The sequence below is a fragment of the Bos taurus genome, chromosome 16, assembly GCF_002263795.3.
Source record: "Bos taurus isolate L1 Dominette 01449 registration number 42190680 breed Hereford chromosome 16, ARS-UCD2.0, whole genome shotgun sequence".
Classification (NCBI taxonomy): domain Eukaryota; kingdom Metazoa; phylum Chordata; class Mammalia; order Artiodactyla; family Bovidae; genus Bos; species Bos taurus.
Window position 1 is genome coordinate 30,403,806 of NC_037343.1, and position 20,277 is coordinate 30,424,082.

The 20,277-nt window shown below is 40.6% G+C and overlaps 1 protein-coding gene across 6 annotated transcripts in view; it reads left to right on the forward strand.

The window, feature by feature from the left end:
• The first annotated feature begins 6,433 nt into the window (after positions 1 to 6,433).
• The window catches only part of AHCTF1 (AT-hook containing transcription factor 1), a 96,438-nt gene continuing 82,594 nt past the window's right edge, over positions 6,434 to 20,277 (forward strand). For 2 of the 6 annotated variants that reach the window (XR_009490747.1, XM_059875267.1), the window contains exon 1: positions 7,056 to 7,401. The gene's annotated coding sequence lies outside the window, so the exon portion shown is untranslated. Of the gene's footprint in view, positions 6,500 to 6,568; positions 6,966 to 7,055; positions 7,402 to 20,277 lie in introns of those variants that run through there. The other 4 variants (XM_059875268.1, XM_005216798.5, XM_059875265.1 and 1 more) reach the window with 4 other exon arrangements.

Here is a 20,277-nt window from a genome sequence, read left to right on the forward strand (position 1 = left end):
GCACTCACTGTATTATAATTAATATCTGAAATTTACCGACTGTACTAAACTTTCATGTCCACAATCTGTGACAAAGGTAATGAAGAGTAGTTACCTAACTTTAAATTTAGACTCTTTAAAATAAGAGAATGCAGAATCAGAAGAACAAAAGAAATCTGAGAGATTATAGAGGGGTCATTCAAAAACACTCCAAATGTAACCCATGTCATGCAGGCTGCTTAGTCATGTCCAAATCTTTGAGACCCTATGGACTGTAGCCTTCCAGGCTCCTCTGTCCATGGAATTTTCCAGGGAAGAATACTGGAGTGGGTTGCCATTTCCTCCTCCAGGGGATCTTCCTGACCCAGAAGAAATGCGGGTTGAACCTACATTTCCTGCATTGACAGGAGGATTTTTTTTTTTTTAACCAGGCCTTCTTTCAAAGTGTCTTTCATCCAACTCCAGGAAATAAGTCTGTGACCCAACCAATTCTAGTGAATATCTGCTTGACCAAAACCAGAATATGAAACTAGAATATTCCTATGACAGACTAGTATGCTGAACTGAGCATTCATCATAATTATCAATAAGATGCATCAAAAAGAGTTAGGGACTTCCTTGGGGATCCAGAGTTAAGAATCTCTGCTTCCACTGTAGGGGGTGAGGGTTGGATCCCTGGTTGGGGAACTAAGATCCTGCATGCTGCACTGCATGGTCGGCCAAAAAAAAGAAAGGGTTGTAGTTCTCTTTGATTTTAAAGGATTTTTAATAAAAAATACTTCAAACAAAGAGTAATTTGCCATTTAAATATGTTGTCCTGATTTCATTGCTGAGACACAGATAATGGTCTTACCAAGATCTCTATTCCCAGTGCCTTAAGTAAAGACTAGCCCAAAGCATTCGATAAGTATTTGATGGATGAACAAATACATGAAGACATGATGGGGAACTGAAATAAAATAAAACTATTCTGAAAAATACCACTTGAGAAATACAATTTGGATTCTTAAAGATGCAATTTTGGTTTCATTAAAGTTCTATATTGTTTTCTTCGCTAAATAAGAATTATGCGGTCTGCTAATAAATAATTCACTCCTAAATCCTACAGATCTTTGACAGTCAAACTTAGTCGCTAAACTTATTTGCAAACTTATTTGGAGAAGAATGCTCTTGGGCATGCTGAACTTTATTCCGGGCATTCCACTGCTGATTTTCCTCTTAGGGCATCCCAGTTGACATCTTGTTTTAGTTTTCAGGCATTTCACGGTGAAAAATGAATACCATGTCACCTATGCTTTTCTTTAATAAAATCCAACAAGTCTACTAAAATTTATTAAAATGCCATACAGAGGACCCAAGAAGGAGTAAAGATAGAAAAGGAAAAAGGGGAAAAAAATCCCCATAGTTTATCATTTAAACCATGTAGAGATATTGTTTCAACTAAAAATTTAAAATGCCTTGAAAATTTACCCAGCACCATGTAAACATCACAGTTAACATAGCACATGCAAATTCAATGGGATTAAAATAAACTTACAAGAAAAGATACGGCTGAGAATCCACCTATAAAAGAGGCACAAAACATGTATTAAAATGGGTGACCTATTCCCTCAGTAGGGTATCAGACTTGACTGTTTGCATTTCCATCACTTTTCCAACACCGCAGAGTCAACTTTTAACACGGCTTCTTTAGAGGCAGGAAGCTTCAGGCAAGTGGAAAATTTGTGACTCATGAGCAATACTTACAACACCGTTGACTAAAAGAAGCATAAAAATCACTTTGTGCCCCCTATAATTTGGTATAACAATGCTCAAAGGCAAGCATGAGTCTTGAGGAATCAAAGATTGAAAATGAAAAATGCAGTGATTTGTAAGCACACAACCTGTAGCTCACCCAGCAGAATTTCAGGATCCATCACTAATAGCGGTCTTTGGGGTTAAGAAACAGAGAAACCATAACCATGATAGCTTTAATTAAAACATACAGAATTTAAAGTAGCTTTAAAAGAAAGGGAGAGGTAGAAAGGGAAACAATTTTTAAGAAGAAATTAAATTTCAGTACCATGTTTATGCAAATATTACTAGTGTTCATTGGAAGAAAATCTATGACTTTTGGGGGGTACCATTCATGAAAAACAATTTTTTTCAAGTGCACAAAGACTATATTTTAAAGAAAGAAAATATTTACATTGCTTTTCTTTACAACTATAGATTTGATTCGATGTCTACTTTTTTAAACAAAACAAAATCCATCCCAAAATCATTTGACAAATCTGTTTCCCCCTTCCTTAGAGCAAGATGTTTAACCTAGAAAATCTGTAGCGTCCTTTTTGATCAAAATATTGTATATATTTTGCTTTTGGAATGGTGAAATCAATAAATATATAGTCATTCACTAAATAATTATTTTTGCATTTATTTAGATGCTGGTCACTATTCCATCACAAAACGTGACTCTTCATCACCAATCCTATTGTCAATTGGAAAAATCAAGGTTGGGGTTCAGTTCAGTTCAGTTGCTCAGTCGTGTCTGACTCTTTTCGACCCCATGAATCGAAGCACACCAGGCCTCCCTGTCCATCACCAACTTCCGGAGTTCACTCAGACTCACGTCCATCGAGTCGGTGATGCCATCCAGGATGCCATCTCATCCTCTGTCGTCCCCTTCTGCTCCTGCCCCCAAACCCTCCAAGCATCAGAGTCTTTTCCAATGAGTTAACTCTTCACATGAGGTGGCCAAAGTACTGGAGTTTCAGCTTTAGCATCATTCCTTCCAAAGAAATCCCAGGGCTGATCTCCTTCAGAATGGACTGGTTGGATCTCCTTGCAGTCCAAGGGACTCTCAAGAGTCTTCTCCAACACCACAGTTCAAAAGCATCAATTCTTCGGCGCTCAGCCTTCTTCATAGTCCAATTCTCACATCCATACATGATCACTGGAAAAACCATAGCCTTGACTAGACGGACCTTTGTTGGCAAAGTAATGTCTCTGCTTTTGAATATGCTATCTAGGTTGGTCATAACTTTCCTTCCAAGGAGTAAGCATCTTTTAATTTCATGGCTGCAATCACCATCTGCAGTGATTTTGGAGTCCCCAGCAATAAAGTCTGACACTGTTTCCCCGTCTATTTACCATGAAGTAATGGGACCGGATGCCATGATCTTCGTTTTCTGAATGTTGAGCTTTAAGCCAACTTTTTCACTCTCCACTTTCACATTCATCAAGAGGCTTTTTAGTTCCTCTCCCCTTTCTGCCATAAGGGTGGTGCCATCTGCATATCTGAGGTTATTGATATTTCTCCCGGCAATCTTGATTCCAGCTTGTGTTTCTTCCAGTCCAGCGTTTCTCATGATGTACTCTGCATGTAAGTTAAATAAGCAGGGTGACAATATACAGCCTTGACGTACTCCCTTTCCTATTTGGAACCAGTACTGCTTGCTATAACCAACAATCTCCACAAAAATGATGAAAACATAGCTATCAGGACAGAGGCATTGCCACTGTCTGAGACAGACAAGCTCCGCTTTGTTGTTGCTGCTAAAATATCATGTTTTTTTTCCCTATTACTTTGCAAAACAAACGAGTTCTAATTCAGAGCACTTCAATGAGGTTCTAAGTTCTCTGAGATCAGATGGCTGTCTGTTCCTACCAGGGTGCTGGATTGGTAGTGAAATAGCTCTTGAATAAAACATTCCAAATGGAAGCGTCCACACTAGTTATTACCATTTTCTAAGACTTTTACCAAAATAACTAACAACTGATCATATAGATAGAAAGGGAATGAAGTTTTGAGTGGGGCACATACTTCCCTCTAATCTTTGCAACAGCTCTGAAAGGAAAATAAGTAACAGCCTTTCTTTTCAGGCGAGAAAACAGGCCGAGAGAGTGAAGCAATTCCATTAAAGTCATGTTTCAAGAAAGTAGTGAAATGGATTAAAACTTGAGTTTGTCTGGTTTCAAATAACCATGTTCTTTCCACTACACAGTGCTTCCTCCAGTAAGAGGAAGCTTGGAAGCCGTGTTTACCAGTCCATTCTGTGGAACACTGATGAGACAAAATGTTCCACAAGTATAGATGGATTCATGCCACAGTCAAGTAACTTTGGGAAATGCTGAACATATTAAAGGCAGTGAGGTATTATGTAAAAGAAATGTTTAATTTAATTCTATCTTTTCCTCATCTGACTACCAAACCCAGGTTTTTGTTTATATTTTAATACTTATTAGCATCTTTTGAAACTAAAACAATTTGGCATGTGCTTTTTCCTTTAACTTTTTGGTTGAGGCTCAGGACGTGTGGGATTTTAGTTCCATGACCAGGGATTGAACCCCTGCCCCCTGCATTGAAAGTGTGAAGTCTTAATCACTGGGCCTCCAGGGAAGTCCTTGGCATATGATTAAATGACCGAAAAAAGATGAATGAATGAGACCTTTAAAGTAGAAATTCAGTTTACAAAGCAATTGAAATAAAAGAGCTAATAGTTATGAGGGAAGCATTTGAAAAAAGTATAAGATCCAGTCTGTTTTCAGTGTAGCTAAGAGATGGGGGCATTGGGTGGATGGATGGAATCAGAGACAAAAGGGGAAACAGATATAAAATAATACACACAGCATATTTTCAGCACAAGTTTTTAGTGATTAATATGGGCTGAAGTTGCGAAGATTTTGTGAGAAAAGAGTCTTAGCTGGACCATTTTCAGTGGAAGATACTGAGAAGCAGAAACATGTTTGCAGGGAAGTGAAGAAAAGATTCTCAGGAACTATGCAGGGAAATAAAACAGGACAGGTAGGATTGGTCCAGATTACACACAACTGTACAGAAACCATGCCAGCATTCTGTCAGTAATTATGGAAAGAAAGATTGAAATCTGAAGGATAGTTTTAGAAACTCAGTTTGGATAAGTTATGATGATTTTGAATTTTACAACTGGTAATAAAATGCTTGTCTAAGGAATCCATTGAACCTCTAAGTCATCCTTGCTCTACCAGCATTCTGGAGTTGAGAATCTACCTCTTCAGATTATAGAGAAGTACAACACCTATGAATTGAGGATAAAATGGTGCCAAGGAAAGGAAGTATAAAATGGAGAGCAAGGCAAGGACATGAATTCGCACAGCTGACTGCAGAGCAGTTTCTGTTTGAAGAAGTCTATTTAAAATAGTTAAGACAAACAATCAAAAACCTCTTTAACTTTTTCTCTGCCACAACTTAGCCAGTACCTTTTGTAAACCACTATGTTTCTGAGGATCCAGTGGATAAAGAATCCGCCTGTAATGCTGGAGACCTGGGTTCCATCCCTGGGTGGGGAAGATCCCCTGGAGGAGGGCACAGCAACCCACTCCTGCCTGGCCGGCTGCAGTTTATAGGGTCGCACAGAGTCGGACACGACTGAAGCGACTTACTTAGCACACACGCCTGTTACTTTTAGAGATCGCTGTCAATAAAGAGAAAAAAATGTGGGGAAAAAAGAATATTACATTTCTAAAAGACAAACTTTGACAAAAATCATATGGGAAAGGATAACAGAAAAGGATAAACTTTCCTGATTAAAACAAAAGTGGCTTGCTAGAATCCTACCCCTATCTCCCGTTTTATTATTTTTCTTATTTATTATTATTTTCACTTTCATTATGGTTATATTCCACGTTTGTTTGAAAAGTGTGTGGTGCTGGGATTAACGTCAAAGATCCTGTGTGCTTAGTCACTAAGTCGTGTCCAACTCTTCTGCAACCCCCATAGACTGTAGCCCACCGTGTAGTTACTGTCCATGGGATTTCCCAGGCAAGAATACAGGTGGAGGTTGTCGTTTCCTTCTCCAGGGGATCTTCCCAACTCAGGGATCCAACCCGTCCCTCCTGCATTGCAGGCGGATTCTTTGCCACTGAGACACCAGGGAAGCCCGTCAACTTCAAAGATATTAACCATAAATAAAAGAAATTCCACAATGAAACCCCAGGGTGACCAAATATGCAACACTGATTTGGGGTAAATTTTTGATTTAGAAGATTACACTAGATCTCGTGAGCACCTCTGGCCACGAAAGCACGCCGGCATATTAAAAAATATAGAAGGGGTGGGGGAAGAAGCTTTCCCCCAAAGTTTGGGGGCTTTCGGCACAGAAAGTCGGAGCAGGGAGAATGAAAAACACCGAGGGCAAAGATTATCATTCGGCCGCCAGCAAGCGGAGCCAGAAGATAACGTGGCGACTCGCCCGCCACAGAAGACTCTGGGAGGGATCGTGAGGCGGGCCCTACCTCGGGTACAGACTACCACTCCCAAGTCCGCCCTGGGCTCAAGGGCTGGGCGCCCAAAGAGGCTTAACGCGCAAGGCATTATGGGACTCGTAGTCTTTGTTCCCTTTAGCTCTTTGGAGGCGGGGAGCTCCTGTTTTATGTAAATACCCGGCCCTTCCAGACCCTGCTTCCTTTCCTCCTTTTCCCTCCCTCTACGTTCTTTCGCCGAGAGTTTGAAATTCCCGCAGAGCAGGCGCCCGAGGCCGGAACCCTCGCGAGAACTCAGGTCTCCCCGCCGCGATCTCCTGTCTCCCACCTCCCCGCCCTTCCCTGCCCCTCCCCTCCCCTCCCCGGTGAGTGGGACTCCGTGTGTTTGCCGGGGGTAATGCGCAAAGCCGGGCCTGCGCTGCCGGAGCGGAGGAGGCAGAAGCAGAGTCGCGTGGGGAAGGACCCGGAACCGCGGCGCGGGCAGTGGCTGCGTTTTACGCGCTGAGCGGTCGGCCGGTCTGCAGCCGGCGAAGGCGCTCGCGGGGTGGGGGGTGTGTGGATCTGAGCTGGCCGGGGCGGTCGCGGGCGGAGGCCCGCGAAGAGGCAAGCGGCTTCCCCGGGGCGGAGGTGAGCGCGCCCTGCCGGTGGCGGCCGTGTCTCCCGGGAGATGCTGTGACGGACTCGCGCGGGAGGAGCTCGCACCTCGCCTCGCGCGCCCCACTGGACTCTGCGGCCGCGGCGGCTCGGTCACCCGCCCTTCTCTGGTAGGGGGAAGGGAAGCAGGGGGTTGGGCCGGGGCGGCGGAGGGTGGGTCGGCGCGGCCTGGGCCCGGAGCCGAGGCCCGGCATCTCCCGCCGCGCCTGGCCCGCCGGGCCCTCCTCGCGCCGGGCCTAGGCCATGCTTATGGCCGTTCAGCGCGCAGCGGCGGCCGGGCTCGCGGAGCCGGCGCGAGGGAACGAAGGTGGGCGTTGGCGGGTGCGGCACGCTCTAGAGCTCCGGGAGTTTGTTATATAACCTCCTTCTCTGCCGAGCGGCGGCACATGGCGGCGGAGAGGCGCCTCGGGGTCCAACCCCAGCGCCTAACGCGCCGGCAGCTCGGTCCTCACTCTGTCCGGGCGGGCCTGGACCGCGGCGCCTCTTCCCCACGGTCTTCCGATGCGGTTGAGACCTTGGCGAGCTTCTCCCCTGGGCATCCTGCTGGTACTTTGGATCTCTGTTCCGTTGATGGGTGCTCCGCATGCTGCCGGGCATGGCTATGATGAGTCTCGGGCGGAGAAGTTTGACCGGTGATTTGAAAAGTGCAGTGAATGGGTCCGATAAAGGGGGTTTAAAATAACTGTACATCTTGGAGTGGCTATTAATTTGCTTTGCCTTGTGCCACCTGGAAACTTGAGGACGATGACTTTTGTTACTCGTTGACTGTTTTGGGGGGACGTGGGGAGGTTAATTTGTTCTCATAAGCCCGTGAGGTTCAAACTAGCCGTCATTATGTTTTTTCAGATAGGCAGTTTGAGAACGTAATTGATAAGAATCTGGGTCCTTTAGAATAAAATACAGGTCTCTTGGAAAACTTACTTCAGTTTATCCTTAAAATTAAAGAGACAGTAGATTTTAAGAACTTTGTTTTAGTGCTCTTTCATTGATTGAGTCTGGGAGGACAGAAGAAATTAGGATCGATTTACTGATTTTGGAGGATTTGACTATGGATGACAAGCCCAGCTCAAGTTAATGTCTTGAGGGATGCTCGTGTGTTAAAGCGCAATGGGAAGCCTGCATTCTCCCCGTGCTGTAGTTTTTGATTCTGATTTTTCAATAACCTAGTTCCAAAATGTCACCAATCGCAAACAGCAATAATAATTATATTTAAAGTTTCAAAGATTGTTATACAGCAGTTTTGGGATGGACATATATTTATTTTTAATTTTAAGGAATAAAAACTTGTTTCTTTCCTAACTTTAAAAAATTTCCGGAGATTTTTCACTTTTTTCTTCAGAATAGAGTTTCGTTTCCCTTGCTGAGGTCATCGGTCTCAACAATAAATCTTGTCTACTGTCCACCCTCAACTCTTCACAGATGTATGCTTCAGCTATTCCAGAATCATCCCCAGTCCTGGGCCCGTTTTCTTGAAGATGTGCTTTGATGTTCCTTTGCCCCTGTCCTTCAGCCTGGAGTACCATCTCTGCCTTTTCAAAGTTGCATGTGTGCTCAGTCACTTCAGCCCGTGTCCGACTCTTTGTGACCCCATAGACTGGGACCTGCCAGGTTCCTCTGTCCATGGGACTCTCCAGGACAGAATACTGGAGTGGATTACCATTTCCTCCTCCAGGGGCTCTTCCTAACCCGGGCATCGAACCAGGAGTTATGTCTCCTGCATTGGCAATAGGGCCGTTTTCAGCTTTCAGATCCTCCTTAGCTTAAATGCCGTCTTTTCTATATACTTTAATTTCTGTGTATCCCACTTCTTTCCTGGGATCTCACAGAGTATATACCTTTACTGCAGCATTTATTTTCTTGGTTTATTATGTATCTCCTAGAATGTAAACTCCTTGAGGTCAGGAAGTAGGTCATCTTTGTGCCTTTGTATTGCCTCCCCAACGCAATATTTTAAAAGTAGCTGATGTTTGATAATTGTTTTAAGTTTGAAAGAACAACTACTAAAAGACTGGAAGTTTCTGGGTCCATGGATAGTTTACATTTATATCATAATTTTTAGTCTTTTTTAAAAAGTAAAAATGCATGCAGAATGTTTTGTAGAAATGTTTGCTCAGTATATGCTGCAATACAGTTATTGAACAACTAGTTTAGAGTTTTATTTTCTGTGGTGGAGTTCAGGAGCTTTCTAGGATGAGTGTATTTCACACAGCTGATTTTTGGTATTGTGTCAGTATCTTTCCCAGTACCTTTGCAGAGTTTGCTTTGCTTCTTAATATTGAAACAATGTATATTTACTTAAAAGTAAGTTAGATCCAATATTGAGTTTCTTCTTTTTAATACACTTTGTTTTTTAAAGCAGTTTTAAGTGGAAGGCACAGAGATTTCCAGTATTTGCTTTCCCTGCTCCAGTTCATGCATAAATTTCCCCATTATCAGGATCCCTTAGGAGACTGGAACATTTGTTACAATTGATGAACCTGTATTAACACATCATCACCCAAAGTCCCTAGTTTACCTTACTCTTCACCCTTGTTGGTATAAATTGTCTGGATTTGGAAATGTATAATGGCATGTATCTACCATTATAGTAGTTCATCATTCAGGGTAGTTTTCACCACCCTAGAAATCCTCTGTGCTCCCCTGTATTTCCCTCAGTCTCTGTTAACCCCTGGCAACCACTGATCTTTTTGTCTCATAGTTTTACCTTTTTCACAATTGTCCTATAATTGGAATCAGGCTTCAGATTGACTTTCTTCACTTTATAATTAGAATTTAAGCTTTTTCCAAGTCTTTTTCTTTGCTTGATAACTCATTTTCTTTTCAGCACTGCATAATATTCCATTGTTTGGATGTACCACTATTTATCCATTCACCTACTAAAGTACATTTTGATTATTTCCAGGTTTTGGCAATTATTAATAAAAATATCCGTGTGCAGGTTTTTGTGTTTTATATAAGTTTTACCTAACTCCTTTGGGTAAATACCAGGGAGCATGATTGCTGGATCTTAGGGTAAAAATATGTTTAGTTTTGTAAGAAACTGCCCAGTTGTCTTCCAAAGTGGCATTGGACCAGTTTGCACTCCCAGCATCAGTGAATGAGAATTCCTGTTACTCTACATTCCCACCAGTGTTTGATTGTTGTCAGTGATTTTGGTCATTCTGCTAAGTATGTAGTGGTACATCATTGTTTGAATATGCATTTTCCTGATGACATAAGATGTGGAACATCTTTTCATGTGCCTATTTGCCATCTGTATATCTTTGTTAATGAAGTGTCAATATCTTTGGCCATTTTTTAATTGGGTTGTTTTTTCGTTGGGTTTCAAGAATATTGAGTTTTTTAAAATTGATTTTGTTATTCAACATGTCAATTCTTGCCTTGCTAGTATCTTAACATAGTAATTTATGACATGTTTAGGACCTGTTGTAAGGCATTGTGACCCTCTGGAAATCACAGGAGTAAGATATGATTTTTGCTTTTTGGGAATTCATAGTGTTCTGGGGAAGACTGACAAATACAAATAGTGGATTTCAAAAATCATTTTTAGGATTGCTAACATAAATGTGGAAAGGAATGAGCTCAGAAATGAGATTAAATAGGAAAGGATTGATTTACCCCGACCACACTGGGAATCTCATCGTTAAATGATGTGTGGGGCTTTGGCAGATGGAGATGGAGGACGGAACCGCTTAAATAGAAGAATGAATATGCTAGTGAAGGAAGGGCCTTGGGGAGACAAACCTGTGAAGATAGGCTGACCCTGCCAGATTGTGGAAGACTTTGATTACCTGTGGCTGAAGATGTCAGTCTTCATATGCAGTAGAGGAGTCATTGGAGGTTTTTGAGAAGGGAATGACAATCCATCTGTGCTTTATCAAGAAAATAAACAAAATTTTCATTGACATTAGGCACAGTGTTCCTGCTCTGCTTGTCTAGAACTTGGAAGAAGTTGAAAGTTCGTAAAGTACTTTTTAGAGGTTGGCAATATTACGTCATCAAGGCTAGGACTCTACCTAATTTTGTACAGTACTAAACATAGCTGCTTGATGTGTTTTTATGAAGATATATATATATATATATACACACACATATAGACATAGATGTCTTTATATAGGATGTTCTTTCTAATATACTTTTTAGAAGTTCTCTTTAGTGTGCTTAAAATGTTAAAAATTCACACTATAAATTCAGTATCTGAAAGGTCCTGAAGCCAAAACCAGTTTTTGCCCTGTATTTTCAAAATGCTCGTGTGCTCCGTTGTGTCCGACTCTTTCAACCCCGTGGACTGTAGCCTGCCAGGCTCCTCTGTCCATGGAATTTTCCAGGCAAGAATGTTGGAGTGGGTTGTCATTGACTTGGCCAGGGAATCCTCCCAACCCAGGGATTGAACCCAAGTCTCCTGTATCTCCTGTGTTACAGGTTGATTCTTTACCACTGAGCCATCGTAGAAACCTATTACCGATTCAAAGGCTAACTTCTAAATTTGGAAAACTTTTTCTTTCAGTGAACGTTTTTTTGAACTCCTTTTGTGTCACAATTGACCACTTTGTTGTCAGGAAATGACCCTCTTTATTCCTGATAATATTTTTTGCTCTGAATTCTACTTTGGTGTTATTAAGTTGCTTCTGTTTTTTTTCATTAATGTTAGCATGATACGTCTTCCGTTATTTACTTTTAACCTATCTAGGCTTTTTATTTAAACTTGGTCTTATTTTTTTTAAATCCAATCTGACTGATCTTTGCTTTTTAACTAGAATATTAATGTCATTTTGTTAATGTAACTAGTGATGTAATATGGTTAGGTTTCAGTCTACCATCTTCCTATTTTTTTTGTCTCATTTTTCTTTTCTTTTTTTAATATATTGGGATATAGTTGATTGCTTCCCTGGTGGCTCAGACAGTAAAGAATCTGCCTGCTATGCGGGAGACCTGAGTTCGATCCCTGGGTAGGGAAAATCACCTGGAGAAGGGAATGGCTTCCCACTCCAGTATTCTGGCATGGAGAATTCCATGGACAGAGGAGCATGGCAGATGAGTCCATGGGGTCGCAGAGTCGGACAGGACTGAGCGACTTTCACTGACTCATAGTTGATTAACAGTGTTGTGTTAGTTTCAGGTGTGTAGCACAGTGATTCAGTTACACGTGTCTATTTCAGATTCTTTTCCCACTTAGCCATTTGTTCTTTCTCTTTTTATATTATCTTTTGGATTTTATTTTTATAATGATATTTTATCTTTCATTGGCTTATACTTATTTCCATGTGTGTGTGTGTGTGTGTGTTTAGTGGTTATTTTAAGGTTTCTAGTGTACATCTTTAAATGATTACAGTCTGTCTTTAATCAACATAGTATTTATAGTATAAGAACCTTGTAGCAACATGTTCCTCTCTAGGCCTTTCTGCTGTTTTGTCGTTTGTCTCCCTTGTATTATAAATATGTTATGAACTCCTGCTTTAAATAGATGATTGTCTTTTTTTTTGATGATTGTCTTTTAGATGATTGTCTTATATTTTCTTTTTTGATGATTGTCTTTTAAAGAGATTTAAAAATAAGGAAGAAAAGTGTTTTGACCGTTTTTGGTGGTCTGTATTTTTTTACGTAGATACAGGTTTCTGTCTGGCAGCATTTTGCTTCTGCCTGAAAGAATTCTTTTAACATTCCTTGTGGTGCAGATCTGCTGGTGATGATCTCCTCAATGCTCCTATGTCCAAAAGGTCTTTATTTTACCTTCATTTTTAAAAGATAGTTTCACTGGATATAGAATTCTAGATTCACAACTTGCTTTTTTCACAACTTAAAATACATTACTCCACTGTCCTTGCTTTCGATGTTTTCAATGAGACTTCTTTGAATTATCTTTGTTCCTCTGCAGTGTACTACTTTAAGATTTTTTCTTTGTCCCCTGATTAGGATGAATCTTGGTGGAGTTTCTTCATGTTTCACATGCTGGAGGTTTACTGACCTTTTTGATTTGTTGCTTTGTTCAGTTTTCAGTCATGTCCGACTCTTTGTGAACCCCATGGACTGCAGCATGCCAGGCTTCCCTGTCCATCACCAAGTCCGGGAGTTTGCTCAAACTCATGTCCATCGAGTCATTGATTCCATCCAAACATCTAGTCCTCTGTCGTCCCCTTCTGCCTTCAGTCTTTCCCAGCATCAGGGTCTTTTCTAATGAGTCAGTTGTTTGTATCAGGTGGCCAGAATATTGAAGCTTCAGCATCAGCCTTCCAATGAATATTCAGGACTGATTTCCTTTAGGATTGACTGGTTTGATCTCCTTGCAGTCCACAGGACTCTCAAGAGTCTTTTCCAACACCACAGTTCAAAAGCATCAATTCTTCGGCGCTCAGCTTTCTTTATGGGCCAACTCTCACATCCATACATGACTACTGGAAAAAAGCGTAGCTTTAACTAGATGGACTTTGTTGGCAAAGTAATGTCTTTGCTTTTTAATATGCTGTGTAGGTTTGTCATAGCTTTTCTTCCAAGGAGCAAGCTTTCCTTCTGCAGTGATTTTGGAGCCCAAGAAAATAAAGTCTGTCACTGTTGCTATTGTTTCCCTATCTGCTTGCCATGAAGTGATGGGACCAGATGCCATAATCTTAGTTTTCTGAATGTTGAGTTTTAAGCCAGCTTTTTCAGTGTCCTCTTTAACTTTCATCAAGAGGCTCTTTAGTTCCTTTTTGCTTTCTGCCATTAAGAGTGGTGTCATTTCCGTATCTGAGGTTGTTGCTATTTCTCCCGGCAATTTTGTTTCCAGCTTGTGCTTCATCCAGCCCGGCAGTTCACATGATGTACCCTGTATATGAGTTAAACAATCAGGGTGACAGTATACAACGTTGATGTACTCCTTTCCCAATTTGGAACCAGTCTGTTATTCCATGTCTGGTTCTAACTGTTGCATCTTGACCTGCATACAGATTTCTCAGGAGGCAGGTAAGGTAAGGCAGATAATTCTCATCTCTTTAAGAATTATCCACAGTTTATTGTGATCCACACAGTCAAAGGCTTTGGTGTAGTCAATAAAGCAGAAGTAGATGTTTTTCTGAAACTCTCTTGCTTTTTCCATGATCCAGTGGATGTTGGCAATTTGATCTCTGGGTCCTCTGGCTTTTCTAAATCCAGCTTGAACATCTGGAAGTTCATGGATCATGTACCGTTAAAGCCTGGCTTGGAGAATTTTGAGCATCACTTGGCTAGCATGTGAGATTGGCGCAACTGTGTGGTAGTTTGAACATTCTTTGGCATTGCCTTTCTTTGGGATTGGAATGAAAACTGACCTTTTCCAGTCCTGTGGCCACTGCTGAGTTTTCCAAATTTGTTGTCATATTGAGTGAAGCACTTTCACCATCTTTTAGGATTTGAAATAGCTCAATTGGAATTCCATCACCTCCACTAGCTTTGTTTGTAGTGATGCTTCCTAAGGCCCACTTGACTTCGCATTCCAGGATGTCTGGCTCTAGGTTAGTGATCATACCATTGTGGTTATCTTGATCATTAAGATTTGTTTTGGATAGTTCTTCTGTGTATTCTTGCCACCTCTTAATATCTTCTGCTTCTGTTAGGTCCATACTGTTTCTGTCCTTTATTGTGCCCATCTTCGCATGAAATATTCTGTTGGTATCTCTGATTTTCTTGAAGAGAACTCTGCTGCCGCTGCTAAGTCACGTCAGTCGTGTCCGACTCTGCGACCCCCATAGACAGCAGCCCACCAGGCTCCTCCATCCCTGGGATTCTCCAGGCAAGAACACTGGAGTAGGTCGCCATTTCCTTCTCCAATGCATGAAAGTGAAGTTGCTCAGTCTTGTCCAACTCCCAGCGATCCAATGGACTGCAGCCTACTAGGCTCCTCCGTCCATGGGAGTTTCCAGGCAAGAGTACTGGCGTGGGTTGCCAGTGACTTCTCTGTGAAAAGAGCTCTAGTCTTTCCCATTCTTTTGTTTTCCTCTATTTCTTTGCATTGATCACCAAGGAAGGCTTTCTTATCTCTCCTTGCTATTCTTTGGAATTCTTCATTCAGATGGGTATATCTTTCCTTTTCTCCTTTGCCTTTTGCATCTCTTCTTTTCTCAGCTATCTGTAAAGCCTCCTCAGACAAACATTTTGCCTTTTTGCATTTTTTTTCCTTGGGGATGGTCTTGATCACCACCACCTATATGGTGTCACGAACCTCCATCCATAGTTCTTCAGGCACTCTGTCTATCAGATCTAGTCCCTTGAATGTATTTGTCACTTCCACTGTATAAGGGATTTGATTTAGGTCATATCTGAATGTTCTAGTGGTTTTCCTTACTTTCTTCAATTTAAGTCTGAATTTTGCAATAAGGAGTTCATGATCTGAGCCACAGTTAGCTCCCAGTCTTGTTTCTGCTGACACTATATAGCTTGTCCATCTTCGGCTGTAAATAATATGATCAATCTGATTTCAGTATTGACCATCTGGTGATGTCTGTGTGTAGAGTTGTCTCTTGTGTTGTTCGAAGAGGGTGTTTGCTATGACCAGTGAGTTCTCTTGGCAAAACTCTGTTAGCCTTTGCCCTGCTTCATTTTGTACTCCAAGGCCAAACCTGCCTGTTACTCCAGGTATCTCTTGACTTACTGCTTTTGCATTCCAGTCTCCTATGATATAAAGGGCATCTTTTTTTCTTGCTAGTTCTAGGTGGTTTTGTAGGTCATGGTTTTGATCAAATTGAGGAAGAGTTTGGCCATTAGTTTTCCAGATATTTCTGTCTTCTCCCTTTGGAGATTCCTAACACATGTATTAGGTCACTCAGATTGTCTTATAGCTTACTGATGCTCTCTCCTTTCTCTCCTCACCCCAGTCTTTTTTTCTTACTGTGCTTCATTGTAGTTTCCACTATGAGTGTTTAAGTTAACTAATACTTTCTGTGTCTAATCTGTTAATCCCATCCAGTGTATTTTCTCATTGCTAGAAATTTGATTTAGACTTTTGATATCTTCCACATCTTTCCTTAATGTGTTCATGCTTTGCTCTATCTTGTTGGATGTAGGGACTCTAGCTAGAATAACCAACTGATTTGCGTTTCTTATCCAGTAATTCTAACTTCTGTGTGATTTCTAAGTCTGTTTCGATTCTCCTCGCCCCACCCCCCCACTAAAGGGGGAAAGGGTCGTATTTTGCTGTTTCTTTGGATGTCTGCCATTTTTCAATTGGCAGACACTGTGAATTTTATTTTCCTGAGTACTGGATGTTTTTGCAGTCATTGATATATTCTTGAGCTTTGTTTGGGGATGCAGCTGAGTTTCTTGGGAACAGTTTTATTCTTTTGAGGCTTGCTTGTTTTAGACCAAAACAGCCTTTAAACAGGGCCTGATTTTTCTCCCCACTACTGAAGCAGTCAATACCTTTCTGAGTACTCTACTCAGTGCCCATGTGTTAGGTTTTTTCCCCCCACTCTGGAGTTATACCTGGGCCTGTGGCCATTTTGTGGATCATTTCCAGTGTCTCTGGATCATTTCCCTGGTCTTTGGTACTTTGCTTCTACGCTTATGCTAGTCACATGAAGATTCAGGGGACCCCACTGCAGACCCCTGGAGTTCTTTGTGTGGCCCTTTGTACTACAGTTCCTCTACCCTGTGAATTCTAGCCACCTTTGGAGTTCTCAACCCTGTTTCAGTTCAGGGAGACCCTTGGGCCTCATTTGGGTTCCCTCTCAGCTCTGTGTCCTGGATTCTCTATACACAGTAACGTGGGACAGTCCTAGAGGTCATTTTGTTTTTCTTCTCTGTGCTACCTATTGTCCTGTTTCTGAACAACTTGTTTTCATATATTTTGTTTCTTTGTTTTTTTTAAGGTGGGAGAATATATTGGGAATGGAAATGACAATTCTATTCTTGAATATTATGACTGAGCCGTTTCTTCTACATCATAATACTTGTGTTTTTTTTTTAATTAAAAAGAGCGTAACAGAAAATACATCTAGTCTGAGAAATGAACGTTTATTATATTTCATTAAAAAAAATTGATTATTGTGCACCTGTCAGATGAGTTTTAAAATCATTTTGTGAAAGTCTTCCAAAAATTCTTTTAGGGTAATGTTGATTGAATTGCAGTGATCATGGAACTTTTTTGCTTAATGGCCATGAACATGCCACTGATTATACTTTGGGTAAAGCTACCCAAAGTGTTTGGAATTTTGAAGGTTTTAGCTCTAGAGAAATGATTTTGGTTTCAAGTTTAATAGGAAAAATGTATTCACTTCAGTTTACCATTAAATTCTTTTAAATCAAGGTTATAAAAGGCCATCAGAGGTGAAATCTCATAACAATGAGATTATAGCCTTTTCTACCTCAGTTCAGTTCAGTTCAGTTCAGTCACTCAGTCGTGTCCTACTCTTTGCAGCCCCATGAATCGCAGCACGCCAGGCCTCCCTGTCCATCACCATCTCCTGGAGTTCACTCAAACTCACGTCTATCGAGTCGGCGATACCTAAATTTGTGTAAAATTTTCTTTGGCACTAAAATGTTTAGAACAGGGATGTAATCAATTTCTGAAAACATAATGCTTTCAGCATTTAAACTTGAGCCTAGGATGTCATGTAAATATAAGATGTTAATATAAGAGGCAAATGAATGTACAGTACTTTTCACTGACTATGTGTTATAGTAATAATAGTTTAATTTATGTTTGATTATACTTTGGATGTGTTTTGGATAAAAAAAATTACACGTTTAATGACTGGGAAATCTCGAACATTACTTTTTTTTAGTTTTTTGAGTTAATGCTAACAAATATGTTTTTTGAGGTAGTTGATTAGACTTTTGTCTATAAAATAGCATTTATAGCCTGAATAGAAAATTGTAGCTCATGTTTTATTAACTTTCTGAGTAACCTTTTCAAATCTGTTTTTTCTTTTCACATAAATTGGTAGTGGGGCTAAGTACTTGCTAATTATAGAATGACCAGAAAGAACAGGAGACTGGAGATCAAAAGACCAATAGTCTAGTCTTTGACAAAGACTGAATCACTGGGATGCAGAAATTTATTTATTTGTAAAATGAGTGGGTTTCATTGACAGTTTGTATTGCACGGTAAAGGTGGAAAAATAAACCACTTACTATGTAGTCAGTCAATATTCTTTGCCCCCTCTAGTGAAACTAGTAGGGTTAAAGCAAGGAAGATTGGAGCTGTCCCCTAAAGAACTTTCTAGTTGGGGATACGAAGAGTCAGTTACAGAGTGCGATAAGTGCTGTCCGTGATAGGGCAAGTACCAGGTTCATCAGGAACAAACAGAATTGTAACTTAACCTGGACAAGGAAAGTTTTCTTTGTTTTTTTGAAGAATCATTGTTTTAACTAAGTCCTCAAAATTTCTGCCTAGTGATGGAGTCATTAACCCAGAGAAGAAACAGAAGAATAGAAACAAATCTGTAGAGAGGACGGAGAAAGATTGTTTCATTTTGGAAATGTTGGCTTTGAGGTATCATGGTAGCATCGAGCAGCGACATAGGGAATGGTTAGTCATGTCTGTCACTTTGGAAGGAATGTGGTGTTGCTATCTTAGAATATTTGAAGCCTGGATTTCTTTCTTGTGATGATCTGATGATGAGATAGAGGATATATAGCATGGCATTTTCTTTTTTTAAGAAGAGTGATATTTTATTAATTTTTATTGTTCTCTGCTCAGTCTTAGTGATGGCACTCGGGATCTTCAGTCTTTGGTTGCGGCTTGTGGAATATAGTTCCCAGACCAGGAGTCTTTAACTTGGGCCCTCTGCATTGGGAGCTCGGGGTCTTTCTGCCACTGGACCACCAGGGAAGTCCCAAAATGGCATTTTCTTGATTGTTAAGTGAATATTAATATTAGTTTGATTGGCACCTTCTTCCCATCTTAGGTTATATAAATATCGCCTGTATTTTCAAAGTTTTATTTTTATTTTAGATTTTTTTAATTCTTTAATTATTGATTTTATAAAAATGAAAGACATTAAAAAAAATTGAAGCCATATCAAAACTTAAAAAGAGAAGAACAAATCACGTCAAAGTAAATGTGCTGCTGCTGCTGCTACTACTGCTAAGTTGCTTCAGTCGTGGACTCTGTGCCACCCCAGAGACGGCAGCCTACCAGGCTCCCCCCGTCCCTGGGATTCTCCAGGCAAGAACAGGAGTGGGTTGCCATTTCCTTCTCCAATGCATGAAAGTGAAAAGTGAAAGGGAAGTCGCTCAGTCGTGTCCGACTCTTCTCGACCCCATGGACTGCAGCCTTCCAGGCTCCTCTGTCCGTGGGATTTTCCAGGCAAGAGTACTGGAGTGGGGTGCCATTGTGCTAATATGTTGTATTTCAGACATCGCTGTAGCCAGATATACCAATAGAAGATTTCATAGAGATTAGTTTTATGAAATGAAATAGACTGTAAATGTCACTTTTTAGAAAGATTTCACATACAGAATAGTTTTATGAAATGAATAAAATTAAAACATTATTTTTTAGAAAATTAATTTTATAAGAAAAAACTGAAAGGGCAGGAATTTAGTAATTCCTGTATGTAGTAATTTATGATAGTTCCTTTAACACATCAATCATTTCTTTCTAAAGGTGATAGTTTTTGGTTTGGTTTGGTTTTTAAGAAAGATCTTGTAAGCATGCGTGCATGCTCAGTTTTTCAGTTGTGTCTCTTCGACCTCTCAGTCTCTTTGTGCGTCTCTGAGTTGTGATTCTTTGTGACCTCATGGATTTTAGCCCTCCAGGCTCCTCTGTCCATGGATTATCCAAGCAAGAATACTGGAGTGGGTCGCCATTTCTTTCTCCAGGGGATCTTCCCAACAAGGAACTGAATCTGCATCTCCTGCATTAGCGGTGGATTCTTTACCACTGAGCCACCTGGGAATCCCTATCTTTTAATGATGTTTGTTAACTATTGTTTTGCCATAGATTTCAGTTTGGTAGTACTGATTTTATTTTCTGAGAACTGCTTGGGCTGAGTGTTAGAATTGTGTGTAGTCCCTACTGGGGAACCTTGTACCTCATAAAATGACTCACACCTGGTTGATATCATTCTCCAGCTAGAGACTCTCCTTTGGACATTAATGCCTTTCTCCCAAGAAAGTAGCACAGTGCCCTGGAAAATGGCACTCTAATGAGGTCCAGGGCTTTCCTGATTGTTCAGTTGGTAAAGAATCTGCCTGCAATGCAGGAGACACCCATTCGATTCCTAGGTTGGGAATATCTGCTGGAGAAGAGATAGGAGGTCCAGTGTATGTAGTATGTAATGAGAGGCTTTTTGATCCGGTGTTTTCCTCGGGTTATCTATATTCACCCTTTTAATTTACTTCTTTCCAAACTGAAGAATATTCAAATTCTATGGATTTTTTAACTAATCTTTTTTCTTCTGTATTATTTCATTCTGTACACATACACATATAATTTTATTCGTTTTGTAGATATTAGAGGAGTATTTA